The 17,210-nt window shown below is 47.6% G+C and overlaps 1 protein-coding gene across 2 annotated transcripts in view; it reads right to left on the bottom strand.

Annotated features, from left to right (window-relative positions):
• Positions 1–17,210, bottom strand: part of PLXNB1 (plexin B1) — a 134,957-nt gene that overhangs the window by 91,892 nt on the left and 25,855 nt on the right. For both annotated transcript variants that reach the window (XM_044452023.1, XM_044452024.1), the window contains exons 2-3: positions 14,286–14,335; positions 12,194–12,309 (exon numbers count right to left, since the gene is read on the bottom strand). The gene's annotated coding sequence lies outside the window, so the exon portion shown is untranslated. The remainder of the gene's footprint in view (positions 1–12,193; positions 12,310–14,285; positions 14,336–17,210) is intronic.

Consider the following 17,210-nt stretch of genomic DNA (forward strand, 5'->3'; position numbering starts at 1 on the left):
CCCCACAAACCCAAGGTATTTTTAAAATCTCCCTAATGTGCATAATTTAAACAGCTAAGCCACTTAGAATAAGACATTGGACTTAATGGAAACACCTGACATAAATGCTCCATCGTATGCCATTAAAATGCCTGGGAGGAAAGGACAGTCTTACCCTGATACCTAAAAGATGGGATGCTGACATCAGGTGGGCTGCAGTGGTTAGAGCATTCCCCAATCAGGATGCAGAAGGATCCTCCCAAATTCCCTGAACAGGCATCTCCCCGTTGCCACCTTCTGGGCCTCCTTGGAGGAATAACGAGGGTCTCAAATAAAACAGCCCTGGACAAGTTTAGCTACATGATTTTCTTTTTGTTGTGCACGTATCACATCCTACATTCTAATAAACCTCTGCATACATTAAAGAAGTCTGATTCCATCCAAATACGTTAGACTACAAGTCCCATGATCCCTAGCTAGCATGGATAATGGACAGCCCTGCTTGAACAAATAATTAATACACATCCTGCTTGCATCCTTACAAATAGTATCTATGTAATGTATGCACTGTTTGATATTATTTCTGACACTGGAATTTCTTTTTGCAAGTGGGCAAAAAGGTCAACAGTAAACACACAAGCAGGACATTGAGTGGGCAATACAGGAAAGGATGGCAACTGGACGGAAGAAGACATGTCGTCAGCTGAACAGCATGCGCTTTTCATACCAAGATCCGATATTCAGTCCTTGCTGTCTTGGAGGACTTCAGGGAGCAGAGCTGAAAGTCCCTTTGCGCGAAGACGCTGAAAGGCAGTGCAAGTTGGAGGAGGCCAGCAATTCCCAAATGATTCCCAGTGTGGCCAGTGAGTCCCGAATTCCCAGAGGAGCTTGCCTGGAACCAACTCTGCGTTCATTTTGGTGCCAGGAGAAAACATCTCTTCTCCACACAGTTTAATAATTTTAATAATTGAGTTTAATAATAGATTTTAGATACCGTATTTTTCGCTCTATAAGACACACTCCCCCCCACTCAAAAGTAAGGGGAAATGTCTGTGCGTCTTATAGAGCGAATGTGTGTGTGCCCGGTGCCCGGGACGCTGCCGGCCCGCCTGCACCACGTGGCACCACCTGGCCGGCACGCGCTCGGCGCGCCCTGCTCCACCCCCCTCCCCCAGCGCAGGTGAGAGCTGTTAATCACAGGTTGGTGTGTGTTTTCAAATGGCAACCCGTCTTTTAATGAAGCCCATGGGGAAGTGATGGGGAATGCGCCTGTGATAATCAGGAAGCTTTCCATGGATCCCTCCTCTAAAAACTAGGTGCGTCTTATGGTCAGGTGCGTCTTATAGAGCGAAAAATATGGTATTTATGAATTTTATTGTAATTTTACTAAATCTGGTTGTCCATCTCACCTAGACATGTTTTTGGCATGATCTGGCATCATCATCATCTGATGAACAACCCTAAGTTTCCCACCCCTACCTCTTACATACGCCTCTTTCTCCTCCTCTGGAGTCTGGAAGCTTTCACTTTCATTTGTGATTAACTGCAGCTTTCCATGTCATCCAAACCCTTGCAAACTGTGGTTAATATAATCTAACATCAAGCCATAGCTTAAGCTGCAGTTTAAGAACACGGCCTCCCTATGTGAACCAACGGATGGGCAGTGACTGAGGAAGATCAAAGGAAGTCCCAGAATCCCATGATACAGTCAACAATACAGCGGACAAGGGTTGGACAAGCCCCAGAACATCGCCACTAACATGCATCTCTCCCTGAATCTGCTGAAAAGGAGGGCAAGATGCCAAGAGACATATTAATTGGTCTATCCTTCAGGTACAAGGAGACTGTCTGCCCTTAGTTCTGGGGGCTGATAAAAAGGATGCATTTGTTTGGGGAAAGTATGCCTGATTTTTTTAAAAAAGTGCTGTGACTACAACCAGGAAACTTTGGATTAAACATGGGGTGGGAACCTCCACATTTGGTGAAGCCCCCCACCCAAAAAAAAAATCTCAACCTGAAAGCTGGAAGGGAGAGGATTTCCCCTCTGTTACGTAGAAACAGATGTGGCAGGGACAAATGTGTAGAAACAATGGCAGGGAGTATCGGGGTGGCCAAACCAAGGCTCGGAGCCACATGTGAGTACAAGCACACCCACCCACTTTTCTCCCCTCCTCCCCTACTGCCACCTGCCCCTGCTGTCCGTGGGCACTCGCTTGCAGCTCTCAAACATCTGACAACTACCGGATGTGTCTCTTCCATTGAGCAAGTCTGGCCACTCTGCTATATGCTTTGCGCTCCCGATGAAGATGCATGAAAGAGAAAGCCTCCCCAACCAGCCTGCTTTGAACAGCATATCAGGCCCTCCGTGGCTGACTAAGTGTCCAGTGAGACTGCTGCCTGTAAATGGCACATTTTCGAGTATTTCACTACACCCTTCCATCATGAGGGCTAGAAACTTTTTTGCTTGCAAATTACAGGCTGTTGTTCTCGAGCCTTGGGTTCCAGTGGAGAAAGGGCAGACTGGACTGCCCAGTCACAGTTACTCAGACCTCTGGCTCCTCCTCGCCTATAGCTAGCACACAATAACTGTCATAACGAAACCACAAGAAGTTCCAGGCCAGACACTGCTGTTATGTGAGAGGGATATACATTGACAAGGAAACGACAGTGATCAATTGTTTAGTGTCACACTGGGAGGAGGCTTCAAGTGAGGCTGGCAGGCATTCCATACTATTCAATATTTTAATTAGATATTTGAAGGGCTGTGTGGTAAATACACTAGCCGGATTCATGAATGATCCAAAACTGAGGAAGGAGACAGAGAAGGCTGTGGACAGGGATCATTAAAAAAAGGTCTGACCTCAATAACATGGAGAAACCGGGCTGAGTTGCTGGCCTGGTGCCATGCAAAAGCTTAAACTCAGCAGGCTTCAGCGAAGCCCTTCTCTCTCTCTCTCTCTCTAAGTTTTAATGGATTTGAATTTTACCAGAGGATTTAGGCCCGGAAGCAGAGAGCATCTGCATGGTTCTGGACTAAATCCCTTACCAATGTACAAAGTTCAGCTTCAAGAAAAGGAATATTTAGGAGGCAAAAAATAATTTTATAGAAGGATGTGGAAGAACATCAACAGAGAAGGGACATAACGGAACCTGTGATTGCGTGCCGTTTACGCCAACACAGAACCACACAGGTCTCCCTGTAGAATCCCTCCTGCTGGCTGAACAAACAAACTCTGGACGGTGCAGGCGGCCACCTGTCCCTCCTGGACTCAAAACCCTGGGCAAGAAAGGAAACAGGCACAGCTGTCGTCATCGCCACTGCTGTCAGATGTGCGCAGTGAGACTTCTCGCACGTACATAAGGGCCTCCGTTACAGTGGCCGGGTGTCCTAGTGGACAAGGAACAGCCCTCTGTTTGAAGGTGTCCTTTATTTTCAGGGCTGTCCAATCTAAGTCTGGTTTAAAGATTCTTGAAACTGACTGGCAGCAGTGGCCACCTGAGCAGCAGCCTGTATAAACACACAGTCACCTAGTCTTATGTTCCCCAGTGAGAGCCAGTATGGGGTGATGGTGAGCGTGTTGGACTGGGGACCTGGGAGTTCCCGGTTCTAGTCCCCACTTGGCCACTGGGTGACTTTGGGCCAGTCAGTTACTCTCACCCTAACCTACCTCACTGGGCTGTTGTGAAAATAAAATGGCATGCAATGTAGGCCAATGTACAAGCACAGCCATCCACGTCTCTCCCCTGCTCCCTCACTGCACGAGTGCCCACACTCCCCTGAGCAAAGGACCTGCACAGGCATCCAGGGGCTGCCTCCCCCCACATCGGACACATCGGACTATTGCAGTGCACTCCACGTGGGGCTGCCCTTGAAGACGGTCCAGATACTTCAACTGGTCCAGAACAGAGCTGCCAGGTTATTAACAGGGACCGGCAGATACTCCCACACCACGCCGGTCCTATACCGTTTACACTGCCTGCCAACTGAAGTCCAGGCCCAATTTAAGGTGCTGGTAATGACCTAAAAGGCCCTAAATGGCTTGGGCCCCGGATACCTGAAGGAGCGCCTTCTTCCCTGTATGCTGGCCCGTCCCTTGAGATCGGAGGCAGAGGTCCGTATCTGGAAGCCCTCTTTGAAGGAAATTAGGAGGGTGGCTACTTGGAGACGGGCCTTTTCAGTGGTGGCACCCCAACTGTGCAGCACACTCCCCAGGGAGGTTCACCTGGCACTGTTGCGTTATTCTTTTCAGTATTCATTGTTTTATCGTTGTTATCATTATTTATTAGATGCACTGTGTTGTGTTGTGTTGTTGTTGTTGTGGGTTCTTTGCTCTTTGGTTTTTTGTTCTTTGTTCGCCGCCCAGAGACTCTTAGTAACGGGGCGGCATAGAAAAACTTTAAATCACTAAATCAGTCAATTGATCAGCACAACCCCCATGCTAGGGATGTCCTGCTGGGAAGACACTCCCATGGGAGCGCCTGTGGGCATCTGTCTGGGAAGGTTTTCCAGCCGGCCACAAGGAATGCCTTTGTCCCACAGCTGTTGCGGGGGCGGCAGTGGGGCCTGTTGACGGTCCTCGGGAACATCAGAGACAACACAGGGGTGGAGGGGGGTGGGAAATGGAGTGGGAGACGCAGGCTTTCCAGCACAATTGCCCTCCTCACGAGGCCCTTGCACCGCCATGCGCTCTTCCTCCTGCAAGGCAGCCTTCATTTGCAGAGGCCGCTGGCTGCCAAACAGCACAAGCACACAACGTTTTCCAAGCACCACTCCAGTAGAGTGCATTGACCAGGCTGGGGCACCAGCTGTCTGCACGGCCACTGTGACTGGAGGTGGCACAGCGTGGCGCCCCGTGGCCAGCAATCACCGTGTCTGGGCACCTGAAAGCCACGTGCTGGCAAGGTGGGAAAGGGGCACAGAACAGCCAGCCAGAGCGCTGCTGCCTGCACCTCAGCGGCTGCTAGGCAGATCTGGACAGGGATGAACGCCGCAGGAGCTTCTGCCACAGTGCTCGATGGGGAAGCGTGGGAACCACGGGGAAGCACAGCTTCCAGGTTCAGACACAGAGACAAGCCAGGGTGAAGCATGAAAAGGTTATGTCAGGATCTGGGCTGCTCTGGTGGCCATACCCAGATCAACCACTACTGTACGCTCAGGATCGGTCCCAGGCCCTGCAGGAGCTCTCACCTTCCTGATGAGTGATGGCTGCGAGCCCTGGGGATAGAGCCACACAAGAGCTGCCTTGTCTCCTGCCACCCATGTCCCAACCATGGACCCTGACACCTGGCAACAAGCCATCATTACGTGGGTGAGTACCCGGAGGAGGGCCTTCTCTGCGGTGGCGCCCCATCTGTGGAATGCGCTCCCCAGAGAGGTCCGCCTGGCGCCGTCATTATTTGCTTCTTGGTGCCAGGCCAAGACCTTTTTATTTAAATGTTATTTTAATTGATTGTTAAATTATTTATTGCTTTTATCTAACTCTGGGATGTTTCCAGTTCTGTATATTTTTGTATATTGTTATTTATTTGTTGTTGGAAGCCGCCCCGAGGCTTATGCGAATGAGGTGGCATACAAGCACTCCAAACAAACAAACAAACAAATAAAAATAAATAAATAAAAATATAAAATAAAATTCACCATGGATGCTGGGTTCAGATGTAACAACAGACCATGTCCCCACAGTTTCCACCATGGTTTGTCATTATGTGCAAACCCACCCAGTGACTGGTGTGAGATTACCCACTGCATGCCATGGCTGTCTGGCACAATTTGAACTCAGATCTCCCTGACCTTCGTCTGATAAGCTAAATGCTATGACACATGGGCTTTTTTGGTTCACTGTGCAAAGGAGACATCCTTTCATGTAGTCCATCTCCGTATCACCCATACAGAAGTCCAAGTACCACTGAAGTCTATGGGCTCATTACTTGACCTTTCCATTGTTTTTAGATTTAAAGCTTGAAGACCCCGTTTAAGACAAAAGATGACTCATGCATTAATAAATTTTAAGAAATTATAACTAAAATAAAAATAAAATAACCTCTTCCTTCTGACATGGTCTGTGCCGAGGATTATTGCCTTTCTCTAACATTACCACTGCAGAAGCTGAGGCATTTTGCCAGAGAGTGGACAGGGTAGGGACTCAAAGACAGGAAAGAAGGGAGAATAATCATATACCCCACACCCATTAAGCAAGGTTGGGCGTGGTGGTGTCAGCCGCCTGCAGTGGAAAGGAGAAGCGTCTGAGGAGCACAGCAGCCATGCTTTTCCCAGCAACTTTCCTGACAAAATGAATTATGAAGCCGCCCTGAGGGAAAGAGGAGGGCTGCGGCTGGAGCTTCTGCCCATCTCCACCCTGAATGGGAGTCTGAGCAAAGAAGCAGAAGTGGTCTGGAGTCCAATTGAAGCCCCAAGATCCCTGGTACGAGGGGTCCAGCTGCCCAATGGCTTCTCTTATTGGCCTCTTACTCTTTCTCTCACAGCTGGCCTGGAATGGTTAAATGCCCTTCTCCAGTCATAAGGTACAGCAAGTGCCGTTTGCCCGCAACAGCCACTGGACCTACGGGAAAGATTTTTGTGCTCCCTGCAATTGCAACACAACTAACAATAGCTGTGCAATTTATATTGCACAATGAGCTGTTTGACTGGCAAGCCTCCCCATCAGCTCTGGACTTGAACTCACCACCAGTTCATGTTTTGCAACCACATCTGGCTTGGGGTACATAATGACAGTGTGGCTGCATTTCCTTTCCCTGCTTCTGTGCTAAAACAAGGGCCGTGTGAAGCTCTGACAGGGCAGGGCAAGAAAAAAAAGTCAAGAAAAAAAGCATAATTTAACAGGATTATAGTCCCTCACAAATGCAAACAGCAGAGCGTTTCTTCTTCTTACCCTCTCATCAAACTGTCTTTTGCTGGGTGTTTTCCTTTCGGTCTCCAGGGCTTTTGATGACCTAATTGGCCCACCCAGCCTGAGACAGCCCTCTGTTCCTTCTATGTTGCCCCTTACCAGTTTGAGCCTGGCAAGAAAATCTTTCACCTAAGACGACATTAACCTTGAAACTGATTTTTTAAACTCCAGTGTTAAATTCACAGGGCCCCAATCCAGACTGGGACAACCGTGCAGGAGTGGAGAACAATCCAAACCTTCCCACCTTGATGTTCTCTTTCTGTCATTGAAATTCACACCCACCCACCCCCCGCACCCAGGTTGTGAGAGGGTAAAGAAGTGTAAGTGTGTGGTGGGGGGGGGAGTCTCCACTGACACCAACTGAACATTTTCCTTCTTTCTGAGGCCCTTGCACAGGGAGGAGGCAAATCTAGGTGGAGGCAGACGGAAGGGAAAGTTAATCCCCTCCTCTGTGCATGGTGGTCCCAACCCAGATCAGGGCTCTGCACGCTTGCAGAGTAAAAATAAGTCTGAATCAGCTACAGGCTCTGCATTTAGTGTAGTGTGTCCAGCTGTTTTCTCTTGCTTGCACCTTACTGGTTTACCCAAGGTTAGCATTTGCCATGATTTTTGCTTTGACTCTAGTTAAGGTTCCAGAAGTACAGTGAAATCATAGTCTAGCTTGGCCAGGTAAGTCCTGCTGTGCAGGGCATGCCTAGAGAAAGAACAATGAGATCAATGTCTACCTTACAAGCCAAGAGGCTGGAAGAGTGGGAAGTGGCTTGACTTGTGGGGGGTGTTCATGGTTTTTGCCTTGTTTTTAAGTGCAAATGTTTCTTGCATTCAATGATACAGTGGGGAAATACCATACAGTAAATAGTAATATAACTACAGATATTTATAGATTTAAATGTCTATAAAATGGCACAGGCATGGGATGGAAACAGTGCTACTATTCACTAGTGAGGTTACAGGTACTTCTCAACAGATATTCAGGGCATTTGCATAACCATATTTTAAAGAAATAATTCCACGGAAGTCATTAATTTGGGGATGGGAACAGTTTGATTCCTCAGTGACAAAATACTGCACTCTGAACACCAATGTGATATTGAACATTTCTACAAGAGGCTGTTAATCTCTGTATCTACTTTTAGTTTTGTGCAGAGCACAAAGAGCATTTCCTTTCCTGCTTTTCCACTATATAACCTCTAGATGGCAATGCTGCATAATGGAATACTACAAATGCACAAGTGAAAAAAGAGTTTCCTTTTCACTTCTACAAACTGTCACTACATAATCTAAAGAACCTGTTAACAATCATGAAGAAGGACTGATGAGCAAATGCCTCACATAAAAAAGCTCATATTGTTCTTGCAACTGAAATGCTACTTTGAGGGAAGGCACATAGATGCCCACCAACAAAACCAGTTAACCTCTATAATAAATGTCTAAAATTACCCTTATCTATATCAAAAGATTAAACTACATGTTCTGATTAATGGCATGTATCTGCCCCCTCTTTATTTTACAGCAAGATGGGGGTGCATGATCCAAATCAAGACTACCAAGTACAGGTATAGGGGAGTTAAACATTCCCAAACACATGCTTCCCTCCCCCCAATTGCCCCCTAAAAAAAGAAAAAAGCACTGAAATAAACAAAAAGTAGAATTACAATCAGTGACACACTATATATTTAATGTAGCCTGTAGTTTTCCCAAAAAATCTGACTCTCTGTTTGGAAACCTGCCCTTGCCCCTGTGCTCTGTCAATGGGTCAGGCAGATTTCAGGTTTGTGAAGCAAAGCTACTTGGTTTGATTTTTTGCCAGATCCTGAGATCCACTGACCAGAGCCTGGTGCAACAGGCAAATACTTAGAAGTAATGGTTTGGACTCAGGAATTTGTTTTGACTACCAGAACTGAACAAGACTCCCGCAGTCCTTCCACAAAAATCCAGGTAACTCACAGCTTTCCTTATTACTAGTAAATTGCAGAGAGATCGACCAGGTCTACTTTCTGCTCACCTTGGGTCTGCATGCAGTACTCAGCTTTATACTTGGTTACAAGCAGATTCTTTCACGGAAGACTTTCCTTACCATATAAAAGAAATGCAAGTGATTTCGGCTTGGGCAGGGGACTGATAAGGGAAGAACACATCTGAGGAGTTGTTCAAGTTTTTTCCTCCTGCTTATATGCTGAAAAATCATAACCTCGCCACCCCCCGCAGATGCTTCTCTTACCATAGGGGTAAAAAAACACAGGGTCGCAAAGTTTTGACAGCACAACAAAAACAGTGGAGCTTCCTCACCTCTTCCTTTACTGCTTTGCAGACTAAACACCCCTGATGCTTTTACATCCGCTTTTTACAGACACCCACTCAGAAGTTTCATATCCCATTTTCTTGAACTCTTTCTAGATTCAGCCATCAGACTGTCCCTGCTTTGGCAGAAGGGCTGTGCTACAACAGCTGGGAGCATCTTGACCCAGGCGAGGGTGGAACACCCCCTTATCATGTAAAAAGCAACAGGATTCTCCCCCTTCCATTGCTGGAGAACAAGCAGCTGCCTTCTATGGGGGTGGATCCTTGGCCCATCTGGCACAAATTCGCCCAGACTGCCCTGCAAAAACTCTCAGGGCTTTTGGCAGGGTTCTTTCTGAGGCCTCCCTGGCCACTGGTCCTTCTGTTTGCAAAGCAGGGCTCCGCTATCTCTGTGCTTTGGCTCCCTCCAAAGCAGGGATGGCAACCAGTAGCCCTTTTGGCATTATTTAATGCGGCCCTTCGCTTAATCGCAGAAGCCCTCTACACACGATCAGGTCTGATCTCACTGGTCCGTGCCTTCCCTGGCATGCCCCGGGCAGGACAGGAGGAGGAGGGAGAGAAGCAAAATGGGATGGCTAGCAGGCAGGCAGGCAGGCAGGCAGAAAGAAAAGGGGTAACCCAGTCCGCTTCAGCCCACTGTTGGCTTCAGCCCTAACCACTGCTAGCAGGGACCCTGCCCTCTGCGAACGTCCTCGGAAGAATACAGGCCCCAGCACATACAGGGCTGAATACAAGGGGAAAGAATGTTCCCCACCCCTGACCTAAAGGGAATATTGATGGTGGCACCAAATTTAACATTGAGTGGTAATGATGATACTGCATGAAATTCAAAACCGGAGGAATGCAAAGAGATGCAATTAAAATAGTGTTCCAAAGCTCTCACTCAGCAGCAGCATCAAAGCATGTTTGCTCAGCAGTTACGATGCACTGTGTTCAGTACGTCTTGCTTCCAACTCGAATCTCTAATTTTTATTACATTCATGTTTAGTTCACTTTATTCATTTATATCCCACATCTCTGTGCAAAAGAATTCAAAGCAACAAATAATAAAACCAACATTGGAACAGGAAAAAGACAAGCACATCGATGAGGCGTTTACTTTAAGTAAGCCTAAATGCTTATCAGCGGGACTCTCAGCAGCACACAAGGGACTCACAAATAGCCTCCCGTCCACACATGGACCAGATCTGACGCTGCTTAGCTTCAACAGTGGAACTACACCAGGCCGGACAGCACAACACTTTAAGGATCCAGCTGTGCTCTTATTCTTTCCTCAGACCGGGCGCTGCCGAGCGTCAAGGCCACAGCGAACCTTCCAGGGAGAACAGCGGCCTGTGCTGGAAAAGCGTCCGTGCTACTAGATACAGCTGCATCCTGCCCAGCTTCCCATCTGCAGTCCTTAAGGAAGGAGGAAGCGGCTGGCGATCAGCAGCTGTTTCCGCTCTGAGTCTGTATTTCTTAGACGTGAATCAGTTGTTTGCAGGGGAGGTAGGTAACTCCTAAGTCAGTTGGGACCCTCATTCATTGCAGCTTTTATTCTAAGCTTGCGTGCACTATCCATGCTGCTGAACTCCCCAACCCCCAAATAAGTTCACCACGATGGAGCACCATGATAACTCCTATATAGCACAGAATAAATGCCGTGATGGTAAGGTGTCCCGCTGATCTACAAGTCACCAGACCCCCTGGTTGCTTGCTCTACCTGGAATTAGGGTGGCCAATGCAGAGGACAACAGGGCTCCTATGCCTTTAAGAGCTGTGCAGATGAAATCCCCTCTTCTGTGCAGCTATTACAGATGGTCACACAACCAGGGCTATTGATGTCTTTTCGGATTAGGCTTTCTAGGCAGGCCCACCTCTGGGGGCTTACCCAGCCCCTAACCCAACACTCTTCAGCCAGGACTGGTTATGCAAACCATGGCCTGGCATGCACCAGGGCTCCCAATAAACCACCATGGCTTGTTCAACCACAACTAGCGGTCCAGGTGACACATTCAGCCAGGGGTCCTCAAACTTTTCCACCAGGGGGTCAGCTGAAATCTGCCATGCTGGGTGCGGGCCGGAAAGGTGGTGCCGCCAATGCACATGGGTCAGCACAGGGGCGGGGGTGGTGGGCAGCAACAGGTGGGCACGCGCGTGGGCACGGCGGGTCCAAATGGGCATGGCAGGCCAGATCCAGCCCCCGGGCTGTAGTTTGAGGACCCATGCATTAAGCCATTATGGTCTTCAAGTCATGGTGGCTTATTGAGTCATCCAAACCTGGGACAGTTTTATCAGGGTAGCTTAAGTTTAAGGAAGAAGGGTGCGAACAAGGTTCATTCTTGATTGGTTGAAATGATCATCTGGATGCAGTCGCTATGGATGGATTCAGACAACCCAGGAAGACTCACACAGTGAATATATATTGAATATAGGTTGAGTGTGGGTTGCCATCAAACCATGGGTTATTATGCTTACTGACCACAGCTGTACTAACAAACCATGGTTTGTTGTTGGGCTGTGAACTCTGGGTTGTTCACCACTATTACACTGACTGGGTCCAGACAACACAAGCCAAGTTTCAACAACACACATTCACCCCACACTCAGTTCTTGAGTATGGCTTGTCATGTTATTTTACCCTAGGCTATAACTTATTTCTTCTTACGTTTAATTATTCAGTCTGCAACATTTGCACAATCGTGCCACAAACAGAGATGTCACAAATGTTCCTAAACAGCACAGCAATGTTGGCAACAGCATGGGGGCAGTCACATTACCCAACAACACAATCTGAAAACTGGATTCTCTGCATTCAGAATGCTAGAAGATGGGAAGATGTTGTGTTATCTTACAGTGAAAAGGTTATGGAAGTGTGACAATATGCCAAAAGCGTTTTAGCCTCTTTTCACAAAAACATTCTTCATATACAAAAACACAGGCATGTTACTATATTTTTGCCGATTTTTCCTTTTAACAAGCAGAAAGGGAAGATGCTAATCTTGCATGATCCAGAACAAACTTACCTGACTGCTATAGGCTTGGTCTGGCAGGAGTCCACAAAGGCAGCAGCAGAACGTCTGCTGGTGAAGCTTTCAGAGCTGCAGCCAGAAGTATGTGGAACACCTGGAGTTCAGGCAACCTTTAAAAAAAACGATGAGACAAGTCCAGTTAGCTTGCTACTGTATATATTGTATACAGATGTTCCTACTACACACAATGACAAAATGTACATGTAGTGTTGCTGGGCTGCAACTGAGCTCTTGCATTTTCTTCTCAATATTGCGAGGTTTTAGGGTGTGGTCATGACTGCTCCTGCCCCATTCTTTCACCAGTTAGGAAGAAATGAGATCTTGGAAAGTGGGTTTCCAGAAGCTGCATCCCTGACCATTGCCCATGCTGGTGGGGGTTTCTGGGAGTTGAAGTCCAAAACATCTGGAGTGCTACTTCTGCCTACTCTTCCTCCTTCCTGAGGTTCCAAGAGGAACTCTTCCTGTTCCAACTCAGACAGGAGAGGGGATGGATTGAAAAACAGGGCAGGAGCCACAACTCCATAATCTTTTGCAGAAACAACAACAGAGGAGAATGAGAAACGAGAGAGGATGCAGAAAGACACTGGCAGGCTTATAGCTTCCTGGCAGAAACATAGAAAGAGAGGGAATCAGAAGGGGTCTCCTGGGCCATCCAGTCTGACCCCTGGCTCTAGCCAGCTCCACTCATGACATGCGGAGCAGACAAATTAAGAAGAAGTTTGTAAAGACATATTCTCTTCTGTTGATCGATGGTAAGCCCCCAAGGTACACTGCTGCCCTTAGTACGTTGCTAAGCTGTACCTAGCTGACCTTATGGAAAGAGAGAAACAATATGCTAGTAAATAGACCCAGCCTCACCCAGGTTGGAATAACCTGTAACAAAACCTTCACAGAAATATCTGCAGCTGTCAGAGTTGAACACAAAGATGAACACACCGTACCCCATCTAAGTGAAGGCACATATGCTGGGGCACCCTGTGGGAGGGGTATGCCCCCTTCATTCCCCTGAAGCAGCTGCCCCATAACAGTAAGGAAGGGGAAGTGGATCGCCCCTTGGACTACCAGTTTCTATTGCAACACAATCACCCTGGTTAGGGAAGTTTGCCACCTAGTGACTGAAGACAGTACTGCGTATTTTAGATAGATACATTCAAATTCATTCTTGCATTTTAAAAAACAAATAACCACAAGATACAGATCTGTAGAGTCCCCTTATTATGCATGCTGTGTGTTGAGTGTCTCCATTTTATAGTCTTGGTGCTATGAGACTGACAGACACAAAAACACACTCATATCCTTTCTGTTATTATAGAAGATATACAAACTACTTGAAACAAATATATGCTGGATTACTTTAGCTCATTTTGGGAAAAATGGAGGCTGGGATTACGTCGAGTAGTAGCAGATACTCCCCCTCCCAAGTATTTCTGACCTAGCCATTTGCCACCATCCCAGCTTTCAGGAACAGTATATTAAGATCCTACCTAGCATAGATTCAGTCCCATAAAAATGCTTCTGCCTCTCTACTTCTCTCCACCACCAAACTAGTGTTTCTAGACATATCTGTGTGGGGAGGGGTGGGGGGCGAGGGGGTAATCTTCCCTTTCAGTTTACTGAGGAAAAGGTAGAACTCACCAGCCTGGCTGCCATATTTTTCCTCCAAAGCCTCACAATGACCTATCAAGCCTCAGATGGGGATTTATGGATAGAAAAATACAATCTGTCTGTTAGTGCTTGAGTCTTCCACTTTTCACATCGCAGTAACAATAATTCATCATGCAGCTTCATTTTCACAGGCAGGGTCTTTGTTTGGTTTTGTGAGAAAGAAGGGGGAGTGGTGGCTGCCAGCTGGGAGAAACACCACACAGGCCACTGAGTTCTGCTTGTCCCACTCCCTGAACATCACTCCCATCCGCAAATGTCCCCAAGGTACCTCCTCCACATTTCGGAGTCTTAAAAATAGGGAGCCATTTTCAGCCTGCCCTAACGCAGACCACCACCCTCTCTAGCTTCTGAGCAGTAGAAAGCTAATCCTGGCTCTTTTCCCTTTTACCTTTCCTGTTTTTTATTATTTTTTTAAACTTACCATCTGGACTGCCTGGGCTTCATTGCTCTTCTCAGTCAATGAATCTCAAGCTGTAAAAACACAATACACCGAATGTAAAGAGAATGTATTTTCTTAGGCAAAGCAAATGCAATTCACTCTGGGCCTGCAATCAGGGCTTGCCTGTTGCGGCTCCGTGCAGGAGGCCTGTCGCTTCGCTACGTGTGGCTGGGGCACGAGATGGGGAAATGACATCACTTCACGCAGCATGGAGGAAAGGGGAAGGGGAAAGAGGTAAGAAATGGACCAAGGGACCCCCACCACCACCACCACGCGCTGCACCCTTCCAGTAGCGCAACCAGGGCCAGTGTCAGAAGCAGGCAGCATAGGGCACCTTGCCAAGGCCCATCCCACCACATGGGGACCACAGTCCATCCCCAGAGCCTCCTGGGGGGGAGGGCCTTGCTGTTCCCTTCCCTTCTCTAGGCATGCAGGCCGGGAACAGTGGGAAAAGGCCGAGCCGTTTCCTCCAGCCCTCGCTCTCTCTTGCTCTGGTTTTTGCAGACTGGGTCCACAGGGAGAGGAGGGTGCCTGCGTTGACGGCAGGGAGAGAATGGGTGGGGGTCCATGGTGGATATTTCATCCAAGCTCCCACCCCGCTCCCAGAGCTGGCACTTGTGGCTCACAACATTATTAACTCCAAAAGATGAGCCCTGACAGAGGAGCCTGATCTGCCGAATTCACAGCAGACAGACCTGCTGAAGGGATGGAAGTTGCGATTAATCAAATAGTGGGTCCATGCTGAGGAGGTAACTGCACTTCCAGCTGAGCAATGGTCAAGAGCCAGTGGTTAAGGGCGCGAGACTAGGACTCAAGCAATCTGGGTTCTAGTCCCTGCTCAGGCATGGAGTCAAATGGGTGACTTTGGGTCAGTCACAGAATCTCAACCCAACCTACCTCACAGGGCTGTGGGGATAAGATTGAGAGCAGGAGGAGGAGAATGAGAAGGGAGAAAAAGAAAAAGGTGAGATATAAATCTAATAAATATGTAGATAAATTTTGGGAGCAGGTACCAGCTCATGAGCTGCCCACGAGCCTCCCAAAATGTCTAGCTGGTCACTACCAGGTGATCAATTACTGGAACTAGGTGGCATTTGGTCTGATGTGAGGTGATAGAACAGTTAAGGGACTGAAAATGAAGTTAACTACTCGTGGAAATCTTTTATGTAACTCAGTGGTGCAGCTCTCCATCAGGAATACTATGCACAGTTCCAGTTGCTCTGTCTCCGCTACAGAGCAGAAATGGGTACAAAAAGGCAACCAAAATGACCAAGGATGGTGAGCACCTCCTCTGTCAGGAAAGGCTAACCATTTGTGAGGTTTCTGTTTAGGAAAAGTATTACTGGAGGGTATTATGCAGGTTTACAAAATTAAGTAGAAAGGGAGCAGGTACACAGAAATTGGGAACTTGTGGCCATGGGCTATTCAAGGTCCAGAAGCTTAGTTTTAAAGAGATTGGAGTGGCTTGTGGTTCCAGACAGCCAGATGTGTCCTCTTCCAGACCACGCTAGACCATTCTTTTCCCCAGCACCCTGTCTCCGTGCTTCCTTCCACCTCCACAGTCAGGTAACATTCAGGGACCATTGAGCGTGCTTGGGCCTCACTGAGCAGTTTGAGGATTTTCACCCCTTTATATATATTTTTTGTACTTTTATAGACCTTGGAATTCCCTCTACCTGCTGACAGTTGCCCTGTTGTCCGTGGATGGTGCCTTTCAAATGCATAAACAACAGCACTTACGGCCTGAACATCAACTATACAGAGGATGATCACCAACAAAACCTGCATGTCCAGGTTTTGAATATTTCTTATTTATTTATTTAATGTTTTTCTATGCCATCCCATTACTAAAAGTCTCTGGATGGCTTACAAAGAATATTAGCTACAAAAGGCATAATCCTATGCCTATTGAGACAGAAAAACTCCCAGCATGCCCCAGCCAGATCTATAGGCAAAAAGGGTTCCAAAATGGAAATTGAAATGATCAAAGATTCTGAACATCTTCTCCATAAGAAAAGTCTAAAGGCTCTGCAAGTTTTTCATTTTGAAAAATTATTTGCGGGGGGCATTATATGGGTTTACAAAATTATGCAGAGAGGGAGCAGAAAATCAGATGGGTGAGGGGGATGCTGGGTGCTGTAGGCCTTTTTCCTGTCTCAACAGACATGGGATTGTGCCCTAAGGGACAAACAACATGGGAGAGGTCTGCCCATGCTGCTTCTAAACTTCCTAGTAGCATCTGATGGGCCACTGCAGAGAGGCCGCAGGTGGACCTTTGGGTTCTGGTCTTGCATCCTCACCACCCAGCAAGGAGATTCTTACGTTCAAACACAACAGAGCCTTGTGGCTCCTTAAAGACCATTTGAAAGAACACACTGATTCCAGCACAAGCTTTTATGAACACGGTACAGTTCATCAGCTCTGTTGTGGCTACCAAAACTTGTGTCACAGTAACTGTGCTTGTCTTTAGGGTGCCACAAGACTCTTCATTGTTGTGACTGCAAATAAAAGGCACAGCTGGGAAATTTTCAAAGCCCAAACCAGCCTTCCTCATCCTGGTGCCTCCAGATATGTTGACCTGCAACTCCCAAATTGTAGTCTGACACATCCAGAGGACTCCAGGATGGGGAAGGCTGGCAGCTCCAACGACCTCAGGATGCTGACCAGCTTGCAGTGAAGCCAACACAAGCTTCTCCTCCAAGATAACTGCAGGAAGCTGCCTCTGACTGGATCCAACCACCTGGCTGTCTGTCTGTCAGCACTGCCTGGAAGCAGGACTGCAAGCAGAGTCTTTCCTAGCCCTACCTGGAATTGCTGTAGATCAAACCTGACGCCTTCGCCATGCAAAGCAGCTGCTCTGCCATCGTGCTGCAGCGCAAGACTAACTCTAAAGGAGGCTGGTTTAGC

This window comes from Varanus komodoensis, unplaced genomic scaffold (genome assembly GCF_004798865.1).
Source record: "Varanus komodoensis strain SLA01 unplaced genomic scaffold, ASM479886v1 scaffold6_4, whole genome shotgun sequence".
Classification (NCBI taxonomy): domain Eukaryota; kingdom Metazoa; phylum Chordata; class Lepidosauria; order Squamata; family Varanidae; genus Varanus; species Varanus komodoensis.